The following is a 7,308-nucleotide window of genomic DNA, read 5'->3' as shown; positions in this document are numbered from 1 at the left end:
GAGGGAGCCTGTGGCATGTACATGGTGACTGCTGCATCTGCCAGGCGTTCACCATAGTCGGGTCTGCAGTGTGGGTTTGTTCGTCACCTCGGGATTCAAGGTTACTCTGCGCTTAAATCCACCTCTTGGTTTTTCAGCAAAATTGGTGCGTGACAAGGGGCCTGGGAAGTTGGGGGTTGCTCCTCCCCATGAACAAGCTGGTGAGCTGCTGTCCTGGCTGGGTCAGAGAGCCCCAGGACCCAAGAGGGAGCTTCAAGAAGCAGCAGCAATCACAACTGCTAAACTGAACCATCTCTAAGCTCTGTTCAACTCTGAGAGCTGTAGTGGTTGTGGGAGAGGTGGATGGAGGCTGTCGCTGCCTGGCTCTTCCTCTCTGAGACCTTTGCCCAGGCTCAGCCTCCGATGGAGCCAGGGCTCCAGGCACACCCCATGTCCCTTTTGGGTGCTGTTCGGGGGTCGGGTGGACCTCTGGGCATCTCAGATCTGCCGCTTTGCTTGGCAGAGCCTCACTGGGATGGGGTGGGAGTGGGAGCCTGGCTGCTCACCAGGCTTCTCACCAGGCTTTTGAAACCGCTTTCCCCACATCTTGTGGGTCATGACAAGCATCCTCTATAGCATGTGGGAAGGTGTGTCTGTGGGCAGGATCCTGCCCAAGGAGGAACCCATTTCCCCTTTGCTCTGGGACATCCCTCATCCCCAAACCCCAACTGCTGTGTGCTAAAGGGACAGTGGAGAGATTTCACTTGCTGCATCTCAGAAGGAGTTATAGCTTAATTTTTTATTTTTTTTTTAGCTCTTGGGATAATTAATTATCTTGGGACTTTTTTTTTTTTTTTTTTAGTAATTACAAGTAGCAATCTCCTGGGAGGCACAGATAGTTTGGATAGAAAGGCAGTGCTCAGCCTGCACATAGCAGGAGGAGGATTTTAAATTATTTTTAAATACTTCTCATGAGTGAGCAGATTTACAGTGGGCTGTAAATATTTTGCAGCACTGAGTTATAGTAGCACCGCACAGGCCTGGGCTTGCTGGCAGCCACCACAACGGCACTGCTGTAAAGGCACTGGTGTGTGGAGAGATCTTGGTGGTGCTTATAAATCTCTCTAAAAAAAGATAATGAGTCAAATTGGTACAGGGAGAGGACCCGGGATGGAGAGATCTGTATCCATGGGCTGCATCTCAGGGCTCAGCTTCTCCAACCTGTTCCACTGGGGATTAAGTACAACAACAACAACAAAAAATAATAATATAAACTGCTCTGGCCCCAGTGCAAAGGGCAGAGGTTCATGGGGAGTAAGGTCTTGCATGGGGCTGGGGTTGAGATGGAGCTGAGTTAGCAGTGGTGGGGCAGGACCTCCGAAAGCATAGTCCAACCTCCTGCTTGGAGCAGCCTGGTGCAGTTTTGGAGATGCCAAAGGGTGGATGTGGGACCTGGAATTGGTTAATCCTGGGGCTACAGGATCACTGTGGTACACTTTATCTGCCCAATGCCTTGCAGGCCTCATCTGTTGAATGAAGTCGCTGGTACTACAGTAACCCTGCTGTTTCTGCTTTCTCCTACAAGAACCAATGCAAAGCCAAAAATACGTACACGTAAGCGTCACCATCCCTGGTTTCCTTCAGCAGTCACATGTGGGCTGTGCATGGCATCAGGGGTGCAGCGTCTGAGCCAGGCAGGGAGGGAATGGTCACTGCAGAAAACTGACTGCTAAAAGAGTGGAAATACCTGGAAAGCATCACATCTTCCTGCTGAGGGGCTAGAAATGAGGCTAGGGGTGGTTCGGGAGGAAGGCTGGTACCCCGTGCCAGCACAGCGATTAGGGCATCTCTGTAATTGCTTTGAAGTGCCAAAGGTCCCTCTGCTCATTAAATAGGAGCATGAGGGTCATGGTGAGACCCAGGCACGTGCTCCTGATCCCGCAGCAATCTGACCCTGCACGTGGGAAGAAGCCCTCGTTAACCACAGGTTTGGTGTTTGGCTTCTAATATTTCCCTTATTCTTTTGCACAGAGGTGTTTTGAAAACTTTTCTGCTTGATAAAGAGATTTGAGATCATCGCGATACCACCGTAAATCTTTTAAGTCAATACCACATTACCCACTTTAATAATTTTACCACCACATTGATTCTGTATATTGAAAAAAGAGATTTATGTCTTTTCCTGGATCACCTACTGCAGAGAAGCTGTCATTACTGCTGTTTCTCGCAACAAGACTCTTCCCTCAGCCCCAGATTTTCTTGTCCCTCCTCCAGCACTAGAGTCCCATTTCACAGGTCTCGTTGCACTACGACTGTGCAGAGGTTTAGATAATTGCTATTTTTCTTGGCTATGCTCTGCAAACATATTTAATCACTTGCAGTAGTATCTTTTGCCAAGTACCACACGCGTGTTTGTGAAGCCTGGTTTAATTCTGCTTTAAATGTTAAATACCATTTGCTGTGTAGCTGGTTACTCGCTGTACTCTGTCAATATGAAAATGTGCAGCTTGCTTGACGAGCGCTTTTCAAGTCGGAGATATATCGGTAGCTGGCTGAAACCGCGTGTCCTCAGCTGCTATTTCTGTAGATGTGTTCAGCAGTCTGTGTTGGTGGGAAGGCGGCAGTGATGGAGTCCTGGGAGAGAGATTTAGTGGTGAACTCCTTGTGCCAGCACGTGAGACAGTCACGGTCGCAATGGATGCTCTTCAACCCTCCTTCCTGGGGAGAGCAGCCTGAACCCACATCATCCTGACCATTGTGCTGAAAAGGCCAGGAGAAGCAGGTCCTTGTCACAAAAGGTGTCACATCCCCAGCTGGCCACAGTCAGAACCTCCCTAGGTCTTTGCAGGGCTCCCTGAGACGGACCACCCTGGCACGGGACAGCACTTGGAGGTGTCCTCGGCTCCCTGGAGCGATCGCAGCTCGTGGTGACGGGACGCTGGAGCCAGTTTTTGTGGTCTTGGCTGGTCTGGGACGATGTGGCTGTGGTCGCTAGGACGCGTTGGGGTGTGCTTTAAACACGCGCCCTCCACCTCGGCTCTAGCTCTGGGGCTGCAGAACCCGGCTGGTGCCTGAGCACACAGCTTGGCTGCGGGACCCTGGCCCAGCAGGGACAAGGCAGATAAAGAAACAATTTTGGCCAGTGTTCCCCGTTCCTCAAGCAGGGATGGGTTTGCAGCCGGGTCGATGCTGACCTGCTGGTGCCTGGCGGCGAGGGGCAGGCTTGTCCTGCGGCACGGCGAGCTGAGCCTCTCATTTGCTTGGAGCTGCTGGCTTTGTAAAGGGCAACAACTTCTTTTCCTCACTGAGGAGAAGCAGCTGGCAGGAGAAGATGCTCGGCAGTAGGACACAGCTGCTGGCAGCGGGGTCGGTGTGTCACCAGAAGCACATGAGATCTAGTGTCGTCCAGCCCGCAAGGATATTGGAGTGAATGAGGGTGAATTAACCCAACTCTCTGGTGTTTGGGGACAACGCCGTCCTTGTCACACGCCTCGAGCCTGTTCTGGTTCCTGGCAGCCCTTCGGAGCTGTCGCTGCTTGGCTCAGCGCAGGGGGTTATTTAATGCATGTCTCTCTATTAACAGGGTGTCAGATCAGGGCAATAGGAATTACAGCCTCGCAGGCTAAGCCTGCTGTATCTGGGGGCTCAGTTCTGCTCCACTGAGCCTGTTCCCAATTACCTGGACGTGATCTGCGCTGTAAGATGCCGGCAGATGTGTTCTCGGTGTTCTCGCCCTATTCCCCTCCGGCTTCTGCAGAGGCACCGCACGTCAGCTCCTTCCCGTGCCGTGGAGCTGGGGAAGAGGTGGCTGGAGATGCTGGGGGGGCGTTGAGCAGGCTGTGGGACAGGGGAGCAGGTTCTGCCCAGGGCAAGAGCTGGCGAGCTTGGACCAGGGACCTGTGGGAGGCCTGGGTGTATCTACCCTGTCCTTGATGGAAACCCCCAGGCAGGAGGGCTTGGATTGCTGCTGGTGCTGAGGATGGTGGTGGTGTTTAAGCAGTGTCCAGTCCTCACCAGAGACACATCTGAGGGGGCCATGTGTCCTCTCTAGCCCTGAGCAGCACCTTTCTCCATCCTGGATGCTGGCTGAGGATGCTCAGCCAGCCCCTCTCAGAGAGGGAAGTCATCTCTCGCCTGCTGAGCTCCTTGCTCATGTTCTCTGTCTGAAAAAGCTGGGTTGGGAGCAGCTGTAACATTGCAGGGGGCTCGAAGCTGGTGGAGCAGCTTGCTGTGACCCCAGCAGGGCTCTTGGCGGGGGGAACAAAGAGAACATTGCATTTTGGGGGCCAGTAATATCCTTGGGGGGAGGGATGCAGAGAGTTGTGGGAGCCCATGGTGCCATCAGCTCTCAGAGGAACACGGCTGAACCTCTCTGCCAGCCTCAGCAGGGGCTGGATTTGCCCTCCGTGAGGGCAGTGCCACAGCATGGCAGAAAGAATAATAGACTGGAGAGGACTTTGAGAAGGCAAAGCCCGAACTGGGAAGCAGAAGAGGGACAGAAGGAGCTGTGGGTGCCAGCCTGAGGGGATGGGGTGGACTGTTCTGGGTACGGAGCAGGGTGCTGGCAGTGCCACTGAGAGCGCCTGGCTCCTGAAGCCTGGCATAGCCCCATCCAGCTGCCAAGATCTGCTGCGGAGAAAAGACCTCCCCTCCTTCAATGCCCTGCTGCATGGCCCCAAGACAGTGCGGGCCCACCAGTCTGGCACCAGTTGTTTGGGGACACCAGTTGTTTGGGGACAATAACCATCCTTCCCCCCAAGAGCTGGCAGTAGAAGATACCGCAGCTCTGCATCCTGAACCCCGGGGGACTGTTTGCTCATGTGAATTTGCATTTCATTAATATTGAATAAAGGATAATTTGCTGTAATTAGGGCCTGAACCCTGCCAAAGTGGAGGGGTTTTGGGCTAAGCCAATTAACAGCGGCACATTGTGTGTTTAATGAGCTTGGGGAGGCCGTGTGCTGCAGGGCACAAGGCAGCACTGAGGTAACTGGGGGGGGACGGGACAGCAATTACCCTGGGTGACAAAGCACTACCCAGTTACTCCTCAGGTACAAACAGGCTCTTGCATTTATCCTGAGTGATTCTGTAGGGCCTGGACAGGAGTAAGGGGGGACGAGTCTGCAGCACACTGAGCGTGCGAGAGCCCGACGGGGCTGTTTGACACCCTGGATGAGCACCTCTTCCCCAGCAAAGAGCCCCATCCCCAGTTTGGGGAGTCCTAGTCACCCCCCCCCAGCAGGGCTCAAGCCCAGGATTAGCAGGGAGGATGCAGCTGACCCTGCTGAGGATGTGCATGAGGGGCAGCTGCAAACTCCCGCTCCCCATCCCTGAGCAGGGACATGGGGGGACGCGGTGCTGGTCCATCGCTCCATCAGCTGCAGCTGGCAGCATCCTGCAGTGGGGGCAATGCAGGGCCGCATGCACCAGGCACAGGCTCTCATTGGTATTTTTTTCTCCCCAGGATTTGCCAAAACTCTCAAAAGATGGCTCATTATTTTCAGGAAATTAAATAACTTTTATGGGTAGAGGCTCTATTTAGAAATCATAAAGAAACAAACAAATAAAAATGTGTCACTACAGCTGTTTGGGATTAGCTCTTCATATAAAACTTTGATGGAAGTGGCAACGTTTGTTACAGGCATCTGCAGTGGAAAATTTCAGTCTTTTGTGGAAACACTCCCCACTTCCCTGCATGGAAGTATTTGACCCAATACAGGAAATGTGTTGGCGTTTTCTTGAGAAATGTTCTCATTTGGATATTCCCGTGAAAACTGAACCATTTCAAGGCAAATAGGAATGTCAGGAGATGACATTAGTTTGGTTAGACCCTGCATTTTCTGTCCTTCCCTAAAAATTCCCTTAGCACAATCAGTTTTCTGGGGTGGATGCGGGTCCTCCTGGCCAGGCTGGGATGTCCCCACATCACCCACGGTCCCTGAAGGTTTGGGCTGCTCAGACAGCGGGTGCTGCTCGAGTTAAACCATACACGAAGCAAAGCAAGATGCTTTCCTCTGACCCAGGCCGTGTCGGGGAGGAGGACAGGCTGGGGCTGATGCTGGTCCCACACGATGTTCTCTCCTTGGGAGGGAGATGATGGAGTGAGACCACATCCCACGTTCCCCCTGCCCCTGCTCAGAAACGCCGTTGGCCTCTTTGTGATGAGACTTTTTGCTCCCCAGTGTTGCTGGTGGCCACCGATGTGTGGAAGGAGCTGGCCACCTCTAATTAGCTTGGGCAGATTGATTTGTGGGACTTCTAGAAGCAATTGATTTGCTCGTTGGGAGACGGCTGGGATTGAAGCAAAATGCTCCTTGCGGTAAGTTCTCGGCTGCTTTTTTCCCAAAAGCAAGGTGTCCGGGCACCTCACCCTCCTGGTTGTGCCCGCACGGAGGTGGGTGAGCACCCACCACCACCAAAGCCCTGGGCTGGAGAGGAGACCAGGCCTGCAAGGTCTCACTGGGGAGCCCAGCTGGCACCAAACCCATCGTTCCCTTGGCAGGGGTCTGCCAGGCTACGACCCCAACCCCTCTCTGGGGCATGCAGCCATAGGGAAAGGCTGGGAAAGGGCTTCTCCTCCTCAAGGCTGTGTTGGAAAGTATCAGTGCCATGGCTGGAGTCACCAGTGGGGGGATTCGGCAGCCCCTCATTCTCCTCCATTGCCCATCTTCCATCTTGTGCTTCTGCTGGCTTGTGGGCCCTGTAAGCAGGCGTGGGGTTGTGGTAGGCAGTAAGGGCACGCAGGGTTTGGGTGGCAACACTAAAGCTTGTGATGCTTGTCCCTCCAACAGAGTCTTGGCTTCGCTCCCTGTCGAACTCTGGCCAGAGGCGTGCAGGGCAGATCAACAGGGGAGGCTGATTCTGGAGGAGCAGGCTTGGTGTCTTTCCTAGCTCGGCCAGAGCACAGACCCCTGGCTGCTCTTCCATTTTCTTCCCCAATACGGTCTCCCTATGGCTGCCTCTGAGCACGGTGAGAGCTGCTCCGAAATCTTGCCTCCAGACAGGGCATGAGCTTTGTGTCCGTTCCCAGGCAGAAGACTCAGGCAGTTTGCTATCACGCTATTGATCCAGCCATAAGCTGGCCCTGGGAGGTTGAACTTGACTTATTCCTGTTTTTTCTCATGACAGCAGGGTAATCGAGAGACCCTCCGATAGCAAGGAGGTGGGAAGAAGGTGACAGTCATCTAAAGCACCTTGGCTCCTTGGTGCTCTACAGCCTGTGGTGGCTTTGTTCCTCCACGCAGCTCTGCATTGCAGCTCCCTGCACCGCGCACGGCGCTATGCGTGGCAAACGCAGCGAGGACCGAGCTGGGAGCGATGGCCTCCTCC

Source organism: Haliaeetus albicilla, chromosome 8, assembly GCF_947461875.1.
Source record: "Haliaeetus albicilla chromosome 8, bHalAlb1.1, whole genome shotgun sequence".
Lineage (NCBI taxonomy): Eukaryota > Metazoa > Chordata > Aves > Accipitriformes > Accipitridae > Haliaeetus > Haliaeetus albicilla.
This window is presented reverse-complemented; position numbering follows the sequence as displayed.